At 34.7% G+C, this 25,999-nt stretch overlaps 1 pseudogene; it reads right to left on the reverse strand.

Annotated features, from left to right (window-relative positions):
* LOC136033643 (NEDD8-activating enzyme E1 catalytic subunit-like) overlaps positions 1–25,999 on the reverse strand; it is a 93,968-nt pseudogene that overhangs the window by 17,019 nt on the left and 50,950 nt on the right.

Consider the following 25,999-nt stretch of genomic DNA (forward strand, 5'->3'; position numbering starts at 1 on the left):
GCTTCTGAAGCAGACGTTTTACTTTTGAAAAAAGTAGCAAATATTGTTTTAATCCGTCATTTTCAGCTCAAAATTTCCCAGGTTTCAAGACTATCCTTTTTTTTCCATGGCCGTTCTTACATTTCGAGAGACCATTTTACAAATGTGTCTGTCCTTACTGTTGGATACATGGGGTTTAATGGAATTTTTTAATATTTGTAAACAGGCACTTAGGCTTTTTGGCCCACTTCTCAAATTAAAAACTTATCCAGTTTTCTCCTATGGCTTTCAGTATTTGTTACGTTATGCAACTGACCTACTTTTATACTTTTTGTAAAAAAAAAGAAATATAAAAAATTAGAAGTTTTTCCTAAAAAAATATGACCTTCTTGCGTCTATTCTGCATCAATCTTAGCAGATGGCATTAATATCATTGACAAAATAAATGAGCTACTAATCTCTGTCTACAATCAATAAGCTTTCAACCTTTTACAGACCTAGGTAGGTTAGCTTGGCTAACCATATTCTTTTTTGCCCTAAAAATGTAGATGGAATTTGAGCAGGATATATGCTAACCTGTATAGACTAGCATAGAGTCTGAAGAAAAATATCTATTGGCCGATACTGCCATACTTAATGCAAAATACGTCTACAATTTTATCCACCTATCGTCATAAGTACTCGTAAAGGGAGGAGTGCAAATTGTATAATCCCCCCCCCCCCCCTCAAAAGACCAAAAGTTGTGAAATCCAACAAAAACAAGAGTTTTCAAGGGGCAACTTCCTCCCGACCACCTCCACCTCTTCTGAAAAACATTACAGGAATAGATTTAGACTCTGTCTACTATCAAATAAAAAAACAAAACAAGTTTTCTCAACTGAAAGAAAGAAGCAACAAAACAACTTAAACGGACAGAAATTATTTCATATCATCAATACCCCTCTCTTCACACTTAGGTTTTTTAAGTACTTTCATAAAAGGCTCTGATTCTATTTACACGGCCCTTGTGTATCAGGAATCGTTCTTAAGGAATTGAGACAAAAGATCGAACTCTAGCGCAAAGAGGGGAATATTTAGGAGGGGGCAGTACCTCTCATATACAGAATAATTTTTGTTCGTTTTAGGTTTTAATGTTGCTCTTTATTTTCAGTAGAAAAATGAATTTTTTTTTCAATTAATTTCTGATCGTTTTCAAATAATCCAAGGACATCCCTCCCCTTCGTGAAAAAAAAAACAATAAAAATTCCGCCATATAAGATTCCTCCCACGTAAAATTTTTCTGCCGAGAAATCACCCCCAGACAATTCCATTCTCGCTGCGTATTCCCTCTAGAAAATTTCTTGCTTACGATTCCGCGTAAAAAATACTCCTAAGCATACTTCCATTTGAAGATAGAATTGTTTTCATTTAATTTCTGATCCCTCTTAAGGTCTCGGGCTAATTCTCCTTATGTGGAATATTTCTCCCGGACCTACCCCCCCCCCCCCAAACGGAAATTTTCTCCCGTAGAAAATTTTCCCATGAAGAATTTCTCCTTACGATATTTTCCCCGTAAAAATACCTCAGAAAATTCTGACTCCGCATAAAATTTCCCCCAGGCAATTTCTCCAAAGCATCTCCAATATAAAATGGGGTCGCCAACGAGAAAGTAAGATAAATGAAATAAATTTCTAGTACAAATTCTGGCAAATTCACCAGTGTAAAACTTCCCCTGGAAATTTCAAATCGGGAAACTTCCATCCCAATGGAAAATTCTTTCCGTAGAAAATCCATCCCCAGAAAATCTCCCTTCCCCTGAAAAATGTCGGTAGGCTTATCTGTAACAAATACTATATTAGTAACATACACAAATTACAAATTTATTAACATACGACCCTTCCTCCAGTGGTTCTGGAAGGGTCATGTTATGTCCAACGTTATTATATCTTTTAGCTATACTAAATAAAATGACAATCTCAAAGTTATATTCAGACAACTTTTGGTGAAACAGGCTAGCTTTAACTTTAAATTCCTTTTTGAATGAGCTCTCTCCCGATATTCTAGGATCATTGGTTCAATATGATCACACCTGAGACAAAAAAGAACAAAAAAACACGCATCCTTGATCTTTCTTCTGGAATTTTTTTTTTTTACAAAATTCCACATTTTTGTAGATAGGAGCTTGAAACCTCTACAGTATGGTTCTATATGTCGTGTTTTCCCTTTTTTCGAAGATGAGGCAAATTTTCTCAGCCTTTGATCGGTAACATTAAACTTAATGATTCTCATATATTTAGAACCAGCATAAAAAGTCGATTTTTTTTTCATATTTCTATTGATATTGAAATTCCGTTTTTAATGTTTCGGTTTGATTAAACATGGTTACTACTTTTTAAAGACTTGGATAAGTTGTCTTCAGTATGTTCCCTCAATGCTTTCATATACAGGGATTTGTTCCTTCCTTCTGCTGTGACCATTGTGACACCTGGACTCTTCATTTGATACACGGGGCTTTCAATCAAAAAATCTATTAGCTCCCTCAGTGTACTCTCTTCTCGGAGCGTTATTATCTGAGACTCGAGACTGCACGCCATACAATCTTTCTAAAAAAGATTACAAAAGTAGTAAAGAGCCTTTCAAAGTAGTCAAATATTCAAGAAGTCATTATTATTGCGACCTTAATATGTTTTTAGACTGAATTTCCATTGAGAAGGGTCAAGAACGTTGATTGAACAATATCTGTAGATACTTTGTTTTCTGAAGGAATGAGCTCTCACGTTGTTCACTATGAAATGGCCACAACAACAGGAAAGAAATAACATAGGAGACGTAGCACTGGTTGATAAGTCAAGGCTACTGCGTTGAGTCTGTCTCACCCCACTGAAATGAACCATTAAATACTGATGAAGGGTACTGATGAATACTGATGAAAAAAAAATTATAAAAAAAGATCTTCTAAAAAAACAACTTACATTAATGCAAAAAAAAAGGATTGAAAAAAGTCAGATTGACACTTTCTTGTTGAAAAATAAACAGATACAGCTGTTCTATATTTTACCATTAGCATCATTGTCTTTTTTTAGGATAAATCTGAACACTTTTTTTTTAAATCAAAGACCTTTAGAACAGAGACTGAAACTATAGGAACCATATAATTCCAAAAAAGTTGTCAAATAAAATATGTAGTCTAATCATGAGTGTTTATTATGCATATAACACGTTGAGATGTCTCAAGAATTCATCCGTGGAGTTCCATCAATATTTCCTAGGTGTACGTTTGAACTACAAAACACAGAAATAATGAACAATGATTTCGATTTAATACAATTGACTTGTTTCAGGCAACAAGTAGTGACGACGAAGAAAACAAATTAGAGAAAAAAAAGTATCCTCACCATTGAAGGAATTAGATAACCGCGATTTATCGCCTTACCGTATTATCAATTTCAGAGGCCTTACCGTCATCTAAAGGAACTTCAATTCCTACCCTAAAAATTAATAACTGGGCTATCGTTCAAGACATACATGTAAAGATCAGAGACTTTGGAATAGAGACTGAAACTATATAAACCATAGAATTCAAAGAAAGTTGTCAAATAAAATATGTAGTCTGATCATGAGTGTTTATTATGCATATAACACGATGATATGTTTCAAGAAAATTACTTGATTCACCCGTGGAGTTGAATCAATATTTCCTAGGTACTTGAAATGTACTTAAAAATTATTTTGTGTTTAAACAATACCAAGCAGCTTACTTGTACTTGTTGCGTGTTTAGGTCAAATCCAGGCTATTCGTGGCGTCCAGCAGACACCAACGTGCGTCCTTCAAAAGGTTTTGATCGAGGGTGGAAGGCTCTCTAGCCATGATCTCTAGCCACTGCCGCTCCCAACAACAGCCGTATTTTCAAAACCCTTCGAATGGCTCAAAATCATACACAAAATTGTCACGAGTCTAAGTCTTGTTTCTGCTTTGTGTTCTCTTCTTTCCGACTGGTAGTTATAGAATTTAAAGACTTTTTTTTGTCTGTTTAGTATTCTTGTCTGCGCACTGTGTACCCAAGCCATGTCAATCTTCTCTGGTTGACATTATCAGATACAAATGGGCGATCGCCAAATCCCCTATCCTCATTATTCAACATTCTGTTTGAGAGGCTAGTGTCTATGAAAAAACCTACCGTATTTAGTTGAAAATCAGTATTTTCAAATTTGACGCTTCGGCTTTTTTCCGCGATCCTATTTCACATTCATAGAGGAGAACGGAGAGAGCCATACTTAGCCATACATACTTAGATCACTCTGCGAAGTAAAACTTCGCTCAGGTTCCGGATTTTCCTGGTCGAAGAAGGATGCTCCAAACTGAAAATCTCTTCTGAGGCTCCGGATCTCTTCTAAGGATTCGTTAGCAGGACAAACCATCGAGCAGAGGTATTTAAACGACGAGAAATATCCGATCTGACCACAATTAAGGATTTCAGAGGTTTTATCCATCCTTGCCGTTCCCATTGTATTCGGTAGACTTAATTGAAGACAAGTCAAGATTGCCCTGCCATGATATTGAAAATACCCTAGGATTCTGCCAAAGACTCAGCAAGCATTTCCATATCGTAAGCATAGTTAGGTTCTGATACGGAACATGATGCACTAACTGCAAAACCTTAGTACTTGTTAAGGATTCAAATCGATGATGAAGCTAAACAAGATTGGTGATAGGACACAGCCTTGACGTACATCCTCCTTGATCGGGATTAGACCTGAAAGCTCACCAAAATATGCACAGAGTAGACTGATGTTTTCCTCATGTATATCACTATCTCTCATTAATCACTAATTGCACCATGATGGACCAAAACCAAAGCCAGTGACGAAGTCTCTGAGGATTAGGATTGTTTCCAGCTGGTGTTTAAAAGATTTCCAAGGATCTGTCACAAGCTAAAGATTTGATCACAGCAGCCAAAATGGGTTGAAATCAGGTGGGTTTGGTTGCATTCAGCTGTTTTTGATGTCTCTGCATCTGTTTATGAGTATGATTACGAACAGATTAGCGGCAATAAGGACAAGGAATATCCCTCGGTGGTTTATACAATCCAGTCCCTCCTTTTTTTAAGATAGGCGAAGTCTTCCACTTATCGTGAATGTGTTAATTAACCCACACTTTGGTGATCAAACTATGAAGCTCAACCACTGCCAACTCAGGGAGAGCTTTAAGTAAATCGGTAAGTTTCATACCGACTTCTGGATTCCTGCATTGTGTTCAGGACTTGTGTCATCTTGGTTACTTCGTCCTTGGAGGGTTGATCCTACATACACTTTTACAAACCTGGTTATTTTAGGGAGGGGGCAGATTCAGGAGCTTTAGGTAGTTTATTTCGGCTATTACTGAATCTGTTTCTTATTAAAACTTTCAAATATACTCACTCTTTCTCAATACATTACTTACTGTTGATGAGTATTCCGCCCCGTCCCTTGCCCTGAGCGAGGTGATGGTTGTTTGCTTCTTTTTCTAAGTATATTCTCCAAGTCACTGATAGAGGTTTCGTGTATTGTTCCGTTGGGCAGCCCAATCCACATTGGTGAAAACATCAGACCAGTAAGTTTATTTATCAGCTCTTATCAATTTGCTATATTCTTTTTACAGCACTTTGCATGTGGCGAAAATCTTGTTGGTCACATCTTTCTTCTTAGCAGAGAGTGTGAGAGTTCTATTGAGATTCGTTACTTCGTTTAACGCTTGAAAAACCCTTGTTTGTTCTCGGCAGCTTCATTGACGTCATCTTTGAATTTGAGGCATTTCTTTTCAACCTTTGTTTCGGGGCAGTTGGGGTCCTCACCATTTTCTTCAAGGTTACGTTGGAGGGTAGCGAAGCGCTTCAAGATTTCAAACTTTTGTGCTCATCTACTTAGCCTCGAGACGTCAATTTTCCTACTGGGAACAGTATTCTGCTTTGTGAATTGTGTGTGCATTTCGATCATGTGCCAGCATCTCTTTGCACCCTCGAGTCCGAAATAATAGTTTTCCACCACCCGGTTATAAGCAGCTAGTCTATTTAGACCTTTACTCTTCTGCTAAGGCATTCCAGTTCTAAGTTTGAGAAGGTCTGTATCGAATTCAGGCGGTGCATTGCCACAGCAGGATTGCTCTACAGTTTACATAATACAAACCTGTTTACATTCATACACCTACTCCTCAGGCCACGATTGCTGATTGCTAATTCAGTGTTCGAAAACTTGTCACCTATTCTGGCATTCACATTACATCCAATTATGACGATGTCTTTTTCGGGGGGATCTTACCATCAATAGCTATCTGAAGATCATAGTAAAATCTGCCTTTTTTCGATTCAGGGTGATCATTTATTAGGACGAACATGCTAAGGACAGTCAGATTATTGGTGTTGCCTTCAAGTTTTACATGTATTTTCTCGGATACTGGATCACTACTAATTCAAGGAGCTCGATGGCCACTTTAGGACACAACCTGATACCTACTCCTGTGCGGCCAGATTAATCTAATCGTCCTCAGTTATAGAGCAAAACTTCTTCCCAAATGAAAATTCTAAGGCTAAAATGTTGCACCATTCAGTATCATCTCAGAAACGTACAGGGTATCAAGGCTATTAGATGAAAATATTCAGTAATGATGAAATCTCACTAATGATTACATCCCTTTACTGTTTTAGGTACACTAACCTAAGGACGGAGGATAAAGCTTCATTGCTTGAAGCTCCCCCATCGCCGTGAAATTTCCAGACTTAGGTAGTATCTTATTCTCAAGCTAAAAACAAATTCTAGATTTTCGACTGTAACTAAGAAAAAACATTTTTTTTTTTTAAATGCAATGTTTGTGTCTGTCCTTCTAGATTTTAATTCTGGTGAATCGCTAATGAAGACAATGCAAAGTAATTGACCCCAGAAGAATGCTACTATTACCAATAATTATTTATTGCAGTACTAAACCACCAAGGGTCAACCCAACTGCGTACACTTCACAAACGATCTGTTCAAAGCTTAACAGTCTACTCTCTCTCCTGAAGTTCCAAGATTCATGAATTAAGAGACCACTCTTCTAACGTGTTTGAAATTTCAGTCAAAATGATTTTTTGAATTCTCGGTCAAAATTTTGTACAATTTCGGTAAAAAACATTGTTTTTTGAGCCTGTTACCCTTTTTTTGGGGAGGGAAGATTTGACAAACTTGAACATTTTGTCATTTCGACAAGCTGGCCTAACGCGACTAGGCAAACCAGAGTTGACTTACAAGGTCAAAAAAGTGAATCAAGACAGAATAACTGTGCAACAGGCTAATCTATTTTTTCAAAGTTAGGTTAGAAATTAGAAACGTTAATTCATTATAAGTGGAAACGCTGGTCCATATTAGGAAAAACTCGAAACGGCAAAAACACAGAAGAAAAAAAAATGCATTGAAAAATTGTTCATTCGAATGTTTTTCCATAAATACATCTACATTCTAGCTTTAAAAAGTCATTTAGGATCCCTGAACGGATTAATGTACATTACCCAAAACAAGCACAGCATGAGAATGGCATAGAGAACTACCTTAGGATACACGTGGCACACACAGGCATCCACACGCGAGGAAAAATATGAGCTTCAGACAATAAAGCTCCCATGATTTAAAATGTTTACAAAACGAAAGTTAACTTTCAGAATATGAGATACTGGGGTACGTATAAAAAGGGAAGTTAACCATTTTAACAACCATAAACTGGTGGAGGTATTGATTTATATATTTTCACCAAAAACGGTAAGCACATAATGCTTATCGAAGTAAAAATTACCCTTTTAATTTAGCAAAATTGACTAAAAATTATGATATTCCCAAATATGAGATTGAGATTCTTCTAAATTGTGAGATTCCCAAATGTGATTCCCGGTCGTGAGATTCCCAAATGTCCATTTTAAGCTGGCCCTCACTTAAACAAGCAAAACAGTCATTAACAAGAGAAACTCCCCACCCAGATTCCGCCTGCCTCCGGTTATTAGCGAGACCGTTTCTATCCTGTCCTAAGTTCCTTGCTTAACTTCCAGATATAGAAATTAGAGATTGAAAGAGAGAGAAGGGGATGAGTTCTACTCTTTTTTACTGTAGTTTTTATTCGTAAACCTTAGTTAATTTTTTGATACTATTTTGAGACTTTGTTGTTGTTAAAGAAAAACTTTTGTTCCCTACATTACAAATAAAATTGAGAGAACACCCCGACGGACTCTCTTTTTTATTGCTTTTTAATTCACTCGTTTTTCTGTTTTTAACAAGCCGTTTAAATTTAAAATTTTCTTTCTTATTCATTTTACCAATTTTTTAATCTTTTTGCTTAATATTTTTTTGTTGTTGTTTTTTGAGCCATGAGATTTGAATTCGACCCTTAACAGCTTTGATAAAATAAATATTTTTATCAAGAAAGGACTCAAATAAGAACTTAAGTAGAAATGGTACCTTTTTTTCTTTTTCAAAGGTGTAGGCATAGGTGTAAACCATATAGTTATTCATAATTGGTGCACAGCCTGACAACAGTTTAAAGACTTCTGTTGCGTAGGCTGCCGCAATAACAGCGTTAGTTGAGGCAACAGCTGGGATTATATTCTTTACAGCTCCTTGTGTCAGCCTGTACGTAATACCAGATATTCCTGAAAAAAGATATTCATTTTTGTAACCTTACATGTCATCCCGGATGTGCCTAAAAATGGAGATTCATTTTTAAATAAGTCTATATGCAATATGTGATATACTTCAAAATTACTGTTCATATTTGGGTGAGTTTATATGTATTACCGGAGATCTAATACCGTAAATAATTGAAAAGGTATATACATTTTTAATTAAGTCAATATGTATAACTGGAGATCTAATACCACATATAATTGAAAATGGATATTCATTTTTGGGTAAGTCTATATCTAGTACCAGACAGAAAATAGACAGTCACTTTGTAATCATTTGTAATAGCCCTTTCTTTAACGATTGAGATAATAGGTGCCCACATACCAGACTCTTGGGTGAAAGAGACGGATGGTTTCAGAGGCGGGAGTCAAATTTTTAAGGAAGTTTTTCACAGTTTCGAAAACAGAAAACAACTGGGAAGAAAATATTTTTAAGGATATGATATTCAGTTTGTCCCTTATGTGGAAAAATCTCAGGAGGGCATCAAGAGTGGCTCAGGAGTGGTTCAAAAACAAAATAATTTGTTTTTAGCAATTGCAAGACAATTATGGTCACAATTTATTTTGTGAAAATAAAATTGGAATGAATACAGGCGTTTTCCCCAAGGTTTTTTTTAAACTTTTTTCAGATTTATTAACATTTGTATTTATGACGCAGCCAGGTGTGTTTTACGTTTAATGGCAGTACGGATATGGCTCAAACATTATAGGCCATCATAGCACGGCAGAAAAGACAGAAGTTCGGAGGAGTTTCATCAACTCAATCTGCAGCTGCGTAAATGTCTGAAGCTTGAATACAAGCTTCAGAAGAAAGACTTGGTTATTATAGCTGGTCACCAATTAAAATTCATGTATAAGATGAATCACAGCTGTATCTGCCAGTCACTATCTTTGTGCGTATGAAAAATAATATAACTGGTCGTCACCCGGCAGTTCTAACCAAATTATTTAAATTTCAGGAAAATTACAGTAAAAAATTATAGTTATAAACCTATAATAGCTAGCAATAATGGTCTAATCCATGGTGCAACTGTAGCAAAAGCAGAGAAGGACTTCGGTATTATAGTTAGTCGTCAATTAAAATTCAGGTCTAAAAAGAATAACAGCTGTATCGTCACGGTAGTTTTAACCAAATTATTTAAATTCCCCTTACGGCATAAACCTGAATTTGGTTCAGTGCTAAACATTGTACAACTAAACTTATGCGCAAAAACCACATTTTTAGACACTTGCCATACCCTGATAGACTATCAGCCATTAAAATACCAACTACTGTGTACCTGCATATGATTTTATTAATGGGCACAAGGTGATAAATGTGAAGTATAGCATGCCTTGTCCGTTCGGGCTGTATAAGCAGAAATATAGAATGGTGCACACTAGGTCATCCCTCAAGTCACATTCCAGCACACAGGGCCATAGTAATTTATTGGGGCCAGGGCTAGTAACTTTCAGAACGGCCTTTCTCTAAATGATTAAAGCTTACCATCTCTTGAAGTATTCAAGAAGACAATAGACAAGGAGTGGTCCAAAAAGCCATAGACATTCAAAGGAGGAGCTCGTGCATGATATAGCCATGGTGCAGAATTCAAATTGTGCTGTCATCGCCACAGAGTGAGTACAAAATGGCAAAACCCTTAATCACGAATGTAGCCTTTTTTTCACATCCACTCTATTCAATAACACTTCCTTTACCTACATTTAAAATTCATTATTTACAGTTGCACCATTATTATTACATATTGGTCATTGCGAATTCACTGGATAGAATAACCTTCAACACCTCCACATTACAAAACACTTAAAAAAAACGCGTGTCGCCTGTTCATTGTCCCCTAGGAAAACCTATTCTCAGTGACTCTAGTTACTCCTTACACTTCTAAGGAAGACTGCTCAAATAAATCAAACATATTAGTTATGTCAAAACAAAAATATCAAACACACTAAGGCCGAATATTTAAATTTGTTTCTTTTTTCAGAAAATTTTCCTGATATTTTAAACTAAATAATAATATGATTGCATCACTGTTCCGTATTTTTACACAAAAAAAATCAGAGAGATAAATACAAGACGGGTGTTAATCAGTCTTCAAACTGCGACATGGATTAATATTTTGCTTAAACCAATATTCTAATCAAATATGAAATTGTCTTCTTTTTCTTCTTCTTCTTCTGCACTTTCTTACAGCGAAAAGGTTGGCCTTTCGATCGAAATTATATAGCCCTTTTCTTATTGGCTCACTATGCGAGATGATTTGGATTACTGCACGTGGGTTCTGCCTATTTGTCTCGCGTTGGATCCGTTCTGATCAGATGCCTCGCAGAAGCTCTTTTAAGTCTAGGGTGTGATATATCAGCAGATATATTTCCAGATAAGTACTCTTTGTGCATGTATAGTCAGCTAAATTATTAGCTGATGGTGATATGTTGTGGTGTTTGAAGTACTTTAACGGCTTGTAATGCAGGTCAAATTGTGCGGACGTCAGCACATTACGTCCGACAATGGTCAATTGTTTAATTTTTTGTTTTGCAATGTCTGCAAAGGGGGGAAGATGGAATTAAACCGGAAGTATTTGCAAGCTGGTATGACAATGCCTGAAAACTTAGCCCTTTGAGCCAGAATGAGCCAGAACCTCTCTAATATTTATACCATACTGAGAGCCTCGTTCGAGTGCCTTTTCAAATATCCACTGAATTTGCTCTGGATTATCACCGTCAATAAGCATCGCTGCGTCCCATATCCCCAGATGAAAGAGCATCTCTGCTGGTGAAAAACGCACTCCTAATCAAAAAAGCATCATTGCCTCCCATGCGAAAAAATGGTTTTCCTCAATCTTTAAGATAAAGGATTATAATTCTCCTATAAGAAATTTGATTACAAAGATTCTAATGCTGCAGTTTTCATTTCGATTTGACACCATTTTCGAAGGCTTTTAGGCTATTTTGAAAATACCCATAAGTTTATTTTCACAATAAACTTTTACCATTGATAAACTATTAATAAAAATGACTGAATCAGCTTCAAAGGGTGATTCTTCCTCACTTGATAGTTTTTTTGTTTTTTTCAAACGCGTTTACCGGAATAAAATAGAAAGAGAGCAAAGAAAAAGATATGAAGATAGAGATCTAAACGCGTTTACCGGAATAAAATAGAGAGAGAGAGTAGAGAAGAAAAGATATAAAGATAGAGACCAATAACACAATAAATCCTAGATAATGATATGACCTTATGAATAAAAAAAAAGGTTTAAAAAATAATAACTTAGCTCATTTCTCTACTGTTATTTTTTAAGTAACGTTATGTGATAAATGAGTAGGAAAAAGTATGCGTTAGATATACCGTTTGGCTTTTGCAGTAAGAAGCTTCAATGTCACTTCCGAGTCGAACGCTAAGATACCTAGTCCATGTTTGCTTTTTCCATAAGAAAACGTTTTTTTTTTTAACATTTTTTATTATGTTAATTTTTTGCTTTATGCTAATAACATAATCTTTTTCATTTTTATTTGATTTAGTGGCTGACTGAATTTTGATTCGATCAGTGTGTGATACCTCATTTTGACCTCCCTATTTTAAGGTCTCACTAATAGCGTTTACTTAAAACAATTCTCTATATTGAAGACCTCTCTAATATTTATTTTACACATACCATACTGAGAGCCTCGTTCGAGTACCTTTTCAAATATCCACTGAATATGCTCAGAATTATCCACGTCAATGTCTTTCCCAAAGGGAGTTTCTGCTGGCCACTGCATCATCCTTACATATTCTATGCAATGTTCAGGCAGGCGAGGGGTTTGAGCAATGGTACATAGTAGAAAGTTTACCTAATAAATAGAAAAAGGACATTAGGGAAACAGAAGTTAAACTCCTTTATGTATGATAGTATAGAGGTTGTTTGGGAATACTAGCTACATATTATTTTAATCAAAGGATGGCGAAAAGTTGTAGTAGCATTTTTCCAAAATAAAATTACTCTATTAAAAAAAAATTCGAAAAGACGAATTTCTGCTGTCACTCAAGCGACTTTTGAATACGTATGACAAAAAAACAAAACAAACAACAACAACAAACATTAAAGCGTCATATCAACCATTCCTAGGAAAAATTTTTAATTGAGCAGTATCAGGGGCTTCACTATTCAAATTTCAGACCATAGCCGGTTGGGAGCCATATCGCTTGCTGATCAGGCACTCACTATGGTTTGCGGCCAAGCTAGGTAGCTTCCCTGAACTTCTAGTTTTCATTACTTATAAATAACTAGGTTTATCGCAGGCCCATTGGTTTAAGAAATTACCTTCGTAATGCTTATGGGGAGCCTTCTACCAATGTAGTTAGTACATTTATATTACTTGCAAGAAAAAAAAGAAGCTAATTTGATTAATCAACAGTATTTTCTTAATAATTGTAAAAAGAACTGTAATTTAGCCAAGTCAATGCTATCTTCACTTAACCTAAACACAGGTAACGAACGGCAAACCACTGAAGGTATAGGGTCTGGTATTTTAAATAATGTTGTTAGCAATTGCAAAAGAAAGCGCTACAGGTTAGGTCAGGATATTTTCAGGCTTGAGCGAGAAATATTATTTCGGTTTTCTCAAAAGAGAAGTCAATAGTCCAGTAATCCCTGAAATAAACGTTGAACCACCTCCCCAATCACATAATCAAATGCATCATCAAACCCTTAGGTCTCACAGGGTATCCGCAAGAAACGCAATGGTTAAAATCAGAAATCAGGTGACCTAGTTCTCCAATTTATTTCAATTGCTGCTTTGTTTCTTTGAGTGAATGACTTTTTTCTTTTATTTCTCAGCTGTTCGTTAGTATCCGTCGATGGTAGTTCATATTTGTTTTGATTTTGTGGAAATCACGGATATTAGCGAATAACTCATTTTATTATCATTAGGTATTTGATTATAATTCTTTTAACTTATGGTCTTTCATTGAATTTTATTTATTTTTTATCGTTTTTTTCCATTGGTTTCGTTGCACTTTCCGCGTTTGTTTTTTGTTTTTTCCTTGATCATTTTATTTTGTTCGCGCTGAAGAAGAGAGGCGGTTGTTCTCTCGAAATATTCGCTTTCTCTGTTTTCTTCAGTATTTTCATTTAACCTTTAGAAACCCCGTTTTTGATCGTTTTGTTTCTTTATGTTAGTTTTAATTAATATATATTTAATAAATAAAAATAATTTTTTTAGTACTGTATATGAGGCCTAACGGGGGGAAGGGTAATCGTCAGATTAATGACTGTTATTATTAGAAACGTCAAATAAGGAATGTAATGGTGACATTTTTGTTGTCATTACTCTCATCAAGTAGTGACAGGGATTAAGGGTCACTTCACGGTCCATTTAAGCGCTTTAAATTTGATTTGAGAGTGAAATGATTAGTATATTTCGTAAGAGCATAAAAAAGTTTTCGAGCGTCGTGTCCAGCCTGTCCCAACGTAAGTAATAGAATCACTTTTAAACTGTCATAAAAAAAAAATACTATAAGGGATCGCTTAAATGGCTCTATATCTTTAACGACAGCGAGATACACGGAAATTGGCTCTCTTACTTTGAATTATTGGCATTCCGTATGAGCATCTATTGCCTAAAGGAAAAAGAAGAAAATCCCTGAAGTCACAGAACTGGGAAACCTACTAGAATACGAAAAAAAAACAGTCTTAAAAAGAAATCATAGCCCTGCAACGACACTGAAAAAAAATAGGCGGGAAAAGCTTCGTTTTCAAAGATATTGGGCAATGAATACATGGGCCAAAGATATTGGGCAAAATGAATAAAAAAAGCACTAAAATTGTCTAGGTGTGTACATCTTGGAGGAGGTACTTGGGGGACATTCTATCCAAGATTCTTCTGATAAGAGGTTGTTGTATAAACACCCCTAGACACAAGTGGTGGGGTATGGAAACTACCCCATTTGGCCAAGGTTATGTTCTCTGTGCAAATTTTAGATATTCTATTTTTTGAAAAGTTATAGTTTACAATTTCTAATGTAGACGACAGTTTTTGATATCATCCGACCGATGTTATTCAATTTCATCCATCTACATAACTATATTAGTGCAGTTTGCCCCGTTGGTGTTTTTTTTTATGAAAAAGTGAAACAACGCGTCAGGAAAAACAAGGAAATGGGACAATTTATCTTATATTTAGATAATTTTAGACAATTTTGCAAGAGAAGGTATAAGCAATGGCATAATTCAGGCTTTATCTAATTAACAAATCTAATAATTTAAGTACCTTGTTCTTTCAGTTACCCTTATAGCTATTGGCTTGTCGTAAAATCGCCCGTTGCATAGGGAACATCCATCTTAAACATCTATCATAAATATATAGTCTTTGTGTTTGGACATTTCGTAACCTACAAGATATCCTCTACCCCATCCCTCCCTCCCCATGCAACGATCAGATCTATTTGCTTGAAACGGTGAGCAAATAAGTTCTAGGATAATCTAAATATTATGTCAGCTGTCGACTTACTAAAGCCACCATGCTCATCTGCAGAGCATCGAGCAGGCAGGTAATGCACGCAGACTCGTCCCTCCCTCCTCATGTAAGGGTTAGATCTGATTACTTCAAAAGGTGAGAAAATAAATTTCAGAATAATCTAAACATTGTACCAGTCGCCGACATACTAAGACCGTCATATTCCTCATCTAACGGTCGAATGACATACTAAAGCTATCAGACTTACCTGTGGAGGATAGATTGCGGTGCCAGAGCAATAATTTTAATGTTTAATTCAAACTAGAAAAATACCTGAAAATTCGGCAAAAAAAATTGTTTTATTGTTAGATAAAATCAACTCGCTAAGTGATTAAGCCTAGGGGTTTGAACGCAACCAATTATATAATGTCAGTGGGAAATCCCAAAAAACGAAAATTTGCAATTATTACAAACAATGATTCTCGATTGCTTCAAAAGGTGAGAAAAAAAAATGTCAGAATAATCTAAACATTGTACCAGTAACCGACATACTAAAACCATCATACTAACTCCCCTCCCTCTCCTAGCCCTTCCCTACCTCCTCATCTAAGGGTAGAATGACATACTAAAGCCATCAGACTTCTCTGTGGAGGATACAGATTTAATGAATGTTCAATGAATGCAGATTTATACACATATAACAGTTATTCAACCTACAAGAAATCCACTTCTTTCCCTCCTCATGTAAAGGTTAGACTGTTTACTTTAAAGGTGATAAAATGAATTCCAGGATCATCTGAATATTGTAGAGTCGTCGAAATACTAAGGCCGTCATACTAACCACCTTTCCTCCATGCTCATGTAGGCTAAGGGTTAAATCAGATACTAAAGCCGTCAGACTTACCTGTGGAGGATACAGATTGAGTGTATATCCAATACATGCCGATTTTCCAGGCATTATGATCCTTGCATTTCCTTTAAATCCTTCTGTACCACCATCAATCAAAGAGATTTGCTTGTTTAGGTGGGTCCACATCAAGAGAAACAAGCATTGAGTTCATCCACCTTCTTGCTACCACTGAGTCAAGACCACATACAACTATATCGAATTGAGAGTAGAAGGCGCTATCACAGTCTTGAATTCTTTTATAGTGTCTAAAGCTTGGTTAGGAAATAACAATTACAAAGAAAACAATCACGTATTTAAAAACAATCTGAGAGGTTGTTTCCTCAAAATCCTTCCGTGTTTTTTTTTTTCAGATAACCTGCGCACAGTGGGATAGCGGGAAATCTTCTAAAAATTTGCCTGGGAGACTCGGACACATTTACAACGGTAGCGATTATTATGTTTGGAAAGAGCGTTGAATAGCGAACCTAATAGGAAGTTAGATTTAGAGTTATTGAATTTATAAATTTAGGGTTTTAAAAGGTCATCAATGAGCCTTCAGGATTCTTTCTAAATATATTACAAAATCAGATACCTTTGGACATAAGGTACAGATTTCATCATTGAGAGCGGAAGCATGTACTAGTATACAGTTAAACTGAAAGCGTCTTTGAAAATCCAGCAAAAATAAATGGACATTTCCTAACTGGAAACGCAAAAGACATAGTTTCTAGCTTAATGAAAATCTAATACGCCTTTCCATACAGAGGGGCTAGTAGAAATATTCTAAGTAGAAACACCATTTACTTGCACCAGCTACCACAATAGGAAAATCGTGCGTTTTAGTATCTGAAATATACTATATCAGTAAAAAATTAACCTTCCATGACAACCAAAATATCACCCCTTCATATATGGGGTAGTCTATTTTTTTCAAAAAACACCTTATCCTTTGATTGAAAGCATCTAGCCAGGATCACTACCAAACCCTCATAGCTGAGAAGCATATTCAAAGCCATATATGATCTATTATTGTTAAGGTTGTCTGATGGGTTTTGTCAGGTTAGGCTCGGTTGGTTCAGGTAGGTTCAAAGCTGAGAAGCATATTTAAAGCCAAAAAGAATGTATTAGAGGTTATTTGGGTTGTTTGCTGTTTCTTTTTTCAGGTTGTATTGTTGTTTGAATAGACTTTTAATCCATTTCTGCCCTGTTACAAAAGAATGAATCTTCACAGAGGCTTCACAGAATCTTTATTGAAATAAAGTGACCCTAGAACTCATATTATTCAGCGATTTGAGCTACTAACAACATCCAAAAGGGATTTATAACGAAACTGGCTCATATTTAAATAAAATAGATAGTTACAGAAGGATTCCAATATCGACCTAGAAAAAAAATGAAAACGTGATATTGTTTTATATAAGAAAACTGTTCAATTAATCTTCGGTTAAATTACTGTCAATATACTTTTAAACCAAATATTGACAGTATTAAAAATAGCCAGTACAATTTGAAGGACACAATTCACTGAAGATACTTAGCTAACTGAATTAATACATATCCAGGTAATCAAGCAAAGGCACGGGTGTGATTTCCTGTACCTTTTCAAGATTCTGTGAAGGTGTTTTGTGTCACAGTTATATAATATTCGATGCAACATTTATGTATATATCTTAAGCTTATTTTGATAAATGAAAACAAGAGTATTTAATCGTTTTGAGTTCTTACGACGACAGTACGACCGAGACCTGAGTAATGCAGAGATGTCTCTTCAACCACAGTAGGAGGACGTCAGGGCTGCAGCTCAGCTCCGAGATGTCTGGCAAGGTTTCGTAGACGCCCTATACACCACCCCTGGCTCTCAAGGATCTAAGGTAATCTTTTTGGGTGAAATTCTCTTTTCATGAACAGCGCTATTTTAAAGCGACCACATTGACTGATTTCAAATCAAATCATTAAATGTAAATAATACACACTCTTGCATAAATCTCTATAACATTATGTCTTTTAGTCAATCATTTTTTTTATGAAACAAAAATACTATAATAGTTAAAATATGTTCACCACAAGAAAAATTTGTCATCGAGCAAAAAATTTACAAGCACATTTTTCGAGACGCAAGAATTCAAATTATTGACAGCACAAGCAAAATTCTGCAGACAACTTAGAGAATAACACTGTGTCCTGGAATCAACTACCATCAATTTAAAGCTTCCACATCTGCTTCTCTAGTTGGAATATATAAGGAACAAAGGAAAGCCCAAAGAAGCTATTGTCGATGGTATGGGGGAGGAGTGTTGAGACAAACTTCAGGAACAGATACTCACAACGGATAAAAAGGGGCTCATCTTCAAATGCTAACCCCCCCTTGATTTGTCCCTATTTACATAATAACACTAGAGAAGGAAAACTATTGGTTGTTTAATACTATAGACACTTTCAAATCATAAGATGTAATATTAAGATAAGAGTTCTTAATATAAAAAATTCCAGTAGGCTACCTATAAATGCATCCATACGAGTATATACACAGGATACAAGATACTTTAGGGCAAGTCTGTGAACCACCAATCAGCTAGAGAAAACCTTGTGGTTGGAATTTCTAACTAATGATTGACCCAAAATTTTCAAATTGTGCGGGAAAATCGCTTCCAATGCATACAGCTTCCCATTATTTAGAGAGCTAAAATGCCCCCAGTGAGTATTTAAAGAAAAAAAATTATTCAATTTGTAAAATTATACAAAACCCAGAATAATTATTATTATTTTCCCATCATTATATTAGGTTCAGTGTACCCCAGATCTATGGAATCCCGAAATATATGCAGATTTTCAAGTCATTTATTTGAATAATATCTCTTCTATCCATCCATCCATAGTTTTATAGCGCAAATGCTATTAAAATTTGTTGGAAAAATTTGTCCAAAACATAAATAGTAAGCCAAAGTCTTGATTCTAAGGGAGAAAAAATGAAGGAGCTTTGCAAATATTCCTTGCATCAACCAACAAAAATAAAAAATAAATTAATAATACTAAATCATACCCAAACCCTACCCTAATAAATACTTTTAAAGGTTTTATGTTTTGTGACTAATTTGGCTCTCTTTGAGACACTTTTCACAGTGAAATTCATTACATATTCAACGTCAATTTCATGTCTTCCAATTCTGGAAATACACATGTGCAGCCATCTTATTTTGCCAAATTCTAGATGACATTTCAAAAGGGTAGGTGACCCTTCATTTACAACATAGATTACAATCAGATTTATAACCCAAATAATCAATTTATATTTATTTATAAAATAGATCATAGATTGTTTACATTATTGATTAAAACCAAGTTTACAGCCTGAATAAAAAAAAAATTTATTTATGCATTAAACAATCAGATTTATATTCATTTTTAACCCAAACCTAAATAATAAAAAATCAGATTTATATTCACTTTAACCCAAACCTAAATAACAACTAAAAGTTGGAACAATCAACAAAATAAGTAGCATAAGACGATAGTGAGTGGACAAACGTCGTTACGACATACTTGGGTTTTCTGTACCATATTCTTATCTTAGAATTACACAGGAAACACTGAAAATGTTGACAAAAAACCAGTTTTGCAACTTTTTCAAATTTTCGTAAAATTTGAAAATAGTTCACCTTTTTAAACGAGTTAAGGCACTCCTAACGTAAAATCATTTATTTTTAGTTTACTATAATTTTTAGTTTTTAGTGCGGAATTTAGAAAAATTATACAATTCTAGCTTGAGCTGAAAAGTAGCAATGGCTCCGACATAAGCTTCATCAGTGATTCTTGATAATTAAAAGCAAATACTTCTGTGTTCAAGGATAACGTCAGTTCACTCCATAACAGCATTTTACATAATACTTTAATTTTACAAGATTATACATATAATACTTATAATGATATCAGTGTTTTCTATATTTTCTCATCATTTTTTAGATTGACAGAAGACAAATCAATAATGATAGTAACTGCCATTTCACAACACGTCTCGGAGAGTTTGGGAATAGAGAGGGAGGAGAAGACTCAGAATATTATTAACGTCATTGTATCTATAGTATTTATACTATTTCAATATTCAAATATATATATATATATATATATATATATATATATATATATACATACTATGACTAATATTAAAATGTACATTGTTGAATGAGCAACATTTGTATATATGTAATTTTTTCTCAGAAATGGCACCATATGTTTTCCTCATAATTGGCACACTGCTATTTTTCAGCATGAAAAAAACGACCTACATAGGCAACGACTACGGAAGAATTTATTCCCCCTCCCAGCTTCATTACTATTTTTCATAAATCACATGTTAAATGAAAATAGAGACCCCTGATGATATTCTTGAACACAAGTAGGAGGACATTCAAAACTCAATTTATTTGTTGACAAATCAGTTGATCCAGAGCTTCTAGAGAAAGACACTCCTGTTTGTTAGTTATTAATTGAGTCTTAGATTACAGTACAAAAAAGTACAATAATAATTTGTATAGCCTACCATGAGGCCAAACAACGCACGGTGAGTATTATTTGTATGAGAATATCTTTTGTAATATGATAAATTTTTGTTTTTGGGTGTAAAAAAACAAAACAATCTAGACAGAACTTAGGGAAAAATTCGTATACGACCTTCATTAATTTCGGAAAATAATTTTTCAATGACGTCACAAATACCCAAACGTCATTACCCAAATAATTTTACTTTCTACAGCCAATAAAATAATACTAAAGTTGCTTTGTGAAAGAGATAAAAAAAAAATGTCGTTCTTTTCACCTGGCAAAACTCTGTCCTCTGGTAATTATTTTAAATATCACAACATTGACATATGTCAAGCATTGATGTGCGTCTTTTCGACAAAATTGGACAATACTGAATATTCTATCAATTTTACAAAGGATACGGTACAACCTGAGCCCCAGGTATTCTCTTGTTGATAAATGATGCAGCAACCTCGGCTTTCGGCTTGTCAATATCACTCTGACGGAACAGAAACTGCCGATTCAAGTTGGACAAGTCAATAGTATCCATATCTATGACATGCATGTTCAAAAATCCCATGAGGGATAAACTCTTAAGTAATTCACATCCCAGTCCTCCAGCCCCAACAACTAGGATCTGAAAAGCAAAATTACAGCAGTTAGGTTTGTCCATGTTAATGTTAAAACAGTGGACCCATTCTTTTACTCATCAAAGTGCAGAGATCTTGCATCTTTTGACAGAAAATAGAAAATCTGGGGACTCTAATTAGGCCGTTCTTTTGCAAATATCCTTTTTCATTCTGTTCTGATCAATGATCTAAGGACTTTGATGGGATTGCCATCAAAGTTGTCTCTTAAATGTTCTATTTGGTAGTGAGCTGGAGGATCTTAGTACTTTGATCACAGAAAATAAAAATGATACATAAGCTGTAGGATCCTAGCACTTTGACAAAACAAAGAACGATAATCAGAGCCAAAAAGAATTAAGTTCTTAAATATAAGAATCCAAGCACTTTGATGAGTCCAAAACGGGCTTAATAACAAGTGAAAACCTTGAAAGAGAAGGTTCAGATTTTATCTGGAGTGACAGAAACATTGGTTCAGAAACGCAAAATTTAAAAAGGGTGACTCTTTTCTTCTCTTTTCCAAGTAAGGGGTGTACTATGGCCATTTTAGAGACCAAGTCCCCTTAAAATATGGTGGTCCTCATAGTCTAATTTAACTTTGTTACAACCTTTTCTAGGATTTTACATATTCTTTCTACTGATACACTATGGTGTTTTTTACCATAATATGTGATGGCACTTTTTGTGCAATGGTATTTTTTTACAATTCAGTCAAAAATTTAATATTACCTGAAGAAAGGGCCAGGAGCACCAATTTACGAAAATGTAGGGGGAGGGAAGGTACCAAAAAAGGCAATTCCAAACTCTACAGAACAATCCTCCCTCCCCGTCCCTCTACAGATCGGTGCATCTGGCAAGGCATTTCCTAAATCAATTGTGCAAAAACCACTAGGAAACCTTAATCATCAAACCTTATTATAAATCATTATTGAAAAGAATAGAGATCAGAAAAACAGCCTAAAATCAATCTTAACACCTAATGATAGGAACTTTTTCAATAGAAAGGTCTTGCTTTCATTTTTTCTTATGTAATATGCCTAGTTTAGAGAATATTACACATTCAAACTGAGATACATAGTGCAAATAATAATGGATAGAACAGGTAAATTTAGGGGGATCTACCCTCTTTTACTTTTTTCCAAAAGGGGACAGTCAAAGTATTCCCATTTAGAAACCCTTTATTCTTTTTTAGGTACGTAGCCTGCTCGAACTTTCCTCATTTATTATGTTGTTTTAACATTTTTTTTCTTACTTTTTACACTTCTCCAGCAGATGTAGCACAAATTTTTGCATTTTGATTATTCAGGCAGTCTAGAATGAGTCATAGCGCAAGTCCACTCCTTTAAGTAAAGGTTCTGTAGAGGAGAAAAAAAATACACCTCACTCAACTCAGACATTTAACCGTCAATCCCTCTCATGAATTTTTTAATTCCCTTAAATTTTTCTTATGACTTCTCTCAATTACAGTTGACAATATTCTGCTTTTCATTTCGTATTAATCACAGGCAGCGGAATTGAAGTGTGTTGTATGTATTATTTTTTTTTACCACAGACCTCTTCATACAAATGAAGTTGTCAAAGAAACTCGAAGAGAAATTAATCGATTGAAAGTTCTAGTGATATTTTTAAGAGTGGCAAGTAATTGGAAGAATACCACCCCCTCCCGTCTTTTTACCCTTTTTGAGTACCCTCACCCTTAAAACTGATCCAAATTTGTAGATAGCTAGTTTGTTCCAAATAGTCTGGTCAAATAACTATACCTCTGGGGATGACATGACCTCACATAGCACCTGAGGCACATTTTGTAAATTATGCAGTTGTTCTATATAGGATTATATATAGGATGCTTATATATAGGATTTATGATTTGAAAAGGAAGGGGGTGAGGTGTTTGATCCTGCACTATTAGATTACACATTTTTATTTAAACACAAATATGTAAACATTCATAGAACCGCACATACCTAGTGGTAAACTTCGCACTGCCAATTAAACAAAGTAATTAAACCCGCCTTAAAGTAACTTGTCAAAAAAAAAAAATGGAACTATAGTCCTGCAGATTTATATTTCAGAAATTTTTTTACCAACTTCTGAAACAATTATTTATGTGAATTCTCCCGGATTTTAGCTAGAATGGAGCTCCAGATTTTTGGTCCAGTTTGAAAAATGCTAAACCATACTCTTGATGGCTGGACAAGTTTTACTCGACAAATCCGATCTAGGAGTTGTTGGGTAATCATGGTAATGGAAATTAGTTGGGAAAATCCCAAACAAATCAAAGGATGCATTATATAGATCCAAGTTACCAAAAGGGCGTATCTGCAATGCTAATACTACTGCTGCTACTATGTTTGCTATTAGTCATCAAAAGACATAAAGGGCAATAGCCCTGTGTTCATCTATATTTTTCCTGGAGAAGACAGGTTTCACTAGCATTTGCATATATGGTCATGCACGTCAATCAGGGGGGAGAGACAATTATCCTCTTCTCTAGATTTTGTGCATATCCTAGACTTTAGTATTCTTTTTATCTGGTATATCTGTTGAAAAAATATTTTTTAGTATTCGGTATGTTTTTTATATGTTTGGAATAAACTCTTTTCAGCGTTTAATTTTTAGTGTTTTCATTGAATTTTTTTTTGTATTTGGTATTATTTTAAGTATAATTTATTTTCAGCATTAAAACTCTTTCTTCTGTCTAATTCAATTTTGTTATGATAGTGACTGCGTTTTTTCCATGAGAAGACAAATTTTAATTGCTTTTATTTATACAGCCAAGCCCTTCAATTCAAAGAGAAGCATTTGCCTCCTCTCTAGATTTTTGTGCATTCCATAGAATTAAATTTTTCAGGTATTTTCAATTTTTTAAATCAATAAACAAATCAAAGTTACCCCTACCCCTCCTCAATTCTAAAGAATACATTTATCACATCCCCTATATTTTCTTGAATTAACATCCTGTATTTGGTAACTTCCCAGCAAAAATGCAATTAATTGCTATTATTTCAGGGACAAAACTATTGCTCACAATTTAGCCTATGCCAACCAAATAGCGATTTTATTACGATTGTGAACGGGTATTTTCCAGGAGAAGACCTTGATGGTATATGACATCTTGATGGTGTGAAGAAGTAGCCTATACTTTATCTACTTTGATACCATTAACCGTTCAATTTGGAAGGAAAAATATCCTTATCCTCCTCTCCTGTGTGGGGCTGAAATTTAGCAATTATATAAGATGAAGGTCAAATAGCCAAGACATTCAGGAAACTAATTTGGTGCTTATATGTTAAAGCATCTATGTTAAGTTCTTCATTGAAGTACAACCTTTTTCTCTGACTAAGCTTCATAAGTTCTTTATTAATAATAATGATAATAATGAATCAATAACTTTCATAAATTCTTCATTAATGAAATATGAAGACAATATAATACTTTGGAAACAAATTTGGGCAACATATTTTCAAATTAGGGGGGGGGGGGGCAAACTATAGCGGGTCTAAATGTAAGATGTGTCAGGAACAATTACTCTGCCTATTATGAAGTAAGAATTGTTTTCTCAGTATACACTGTCCAAATACTTTGCCCCCCCCCCTAATTTGCGAATATACAGCCCAAATTATATATTTCCCATCTATTCTGCCACTTCTTTTTGTCTTTTCTCAGACTAAGCTGAAAGAATCTAACGAAGAATTCGGTTCTACAGTGTATCAATGAATGAACAACTTAACATAGGCACTGCATAGATTCAATACATTATGGAAGTGGAGCATAGCGTGAACCTTGAGAAATTAGTTATTAAAAATTCATCAAATATTTCACATTTCTATTTGGCTTCTATTTATTCAGTCCAAAGTTCAAATGAGTTTGATTTCCTTGCATGAACTACGTTTTCCTAGTCTATGGAGAAGCAGCTGCCCATTGGCTAAATTCAAAACATCATCAGAAAACGTGCAACTTATTCTGTTTAAGGTTTTCAGAAAAGATTTATACCAAAAAAAAAAAAAAAATCAAAATAAACCTGGCAATAATAATTGCAGCCTAAAAAAGGATTACAAATCTAACAAATTTACCAAACTAATTCTTACAGATGGTATGTCTTATGTTACCAGGTAATTCAAAATCAAAATTTTGACTGCAAACACTCAAGTTTCAGCAGAATTTGTGGTCCAAAAAGCATTTTGAATGATAGCATTTACAGTCTAGTAATAAAAGGATTTGGCAGACCTACTTTGCAATATTTTTGTATGTCACTTAAGAGGGTTCCAGAAGGCTCAAAAGATCCATTAGCACAGAGCCCAGATCTAGTTAACAGTTTGTTCTAGTGATTCCATCGTCCATTCCCAGTATTTGTTTCCATTTCAATTTTTCCTAGTATTAGTGCTTAAGTATATCTAGAAAGAAAAAATTGTGACACAGAAAAATTGAGCACATAAATTGCTTTACAAACTGTCGATTGCCTTCACAACTGTCAAAGAACTTCACCACCTGTGTTTACTTTTTATTGTCATCACAAACTATCGACACAGAAAATAGGAATTTTTCTTAAGTCAATCAAATTAAGACAATTTCTTAAGTTCTTTTAAGATGTTGTGCCACCATGTGCTTTACTCATTGTTTGGCATAACGATAAATATATTTTCCAAGAAACACAATTAATATTGAAAAACAGAAAATTGTGTGTGCGATCGCACAACAAATGTTGTGCAAAATTTGTTGTGCAATAATATACAAGATTTCCTAAGCTGATATGAAAAAGTTCACTGCACTTTCAACTACTCTTTGTAATCGAGTACATATGTAGGTATCAGAAAAATTATGTATTTTTTTTGTCACAAAAAATTACATTGATCTTTTTTTCTGCATAAAGAAAGCTAAAATCAACTGCAAATTTCACTTTT

This window comes from Artemia franciscana, chromosome 1 (assembly GCF_032884065.1).
Source record: "Artemia franciscana chromosome 1, ASM3288406v1, whole genome shotgun sequence".
NCBI lineage: Eukaryota > Metazoa > Arthropoda > Branchiopoda > Anostraca > Artemiidae > Artemia > Artemia franciscana.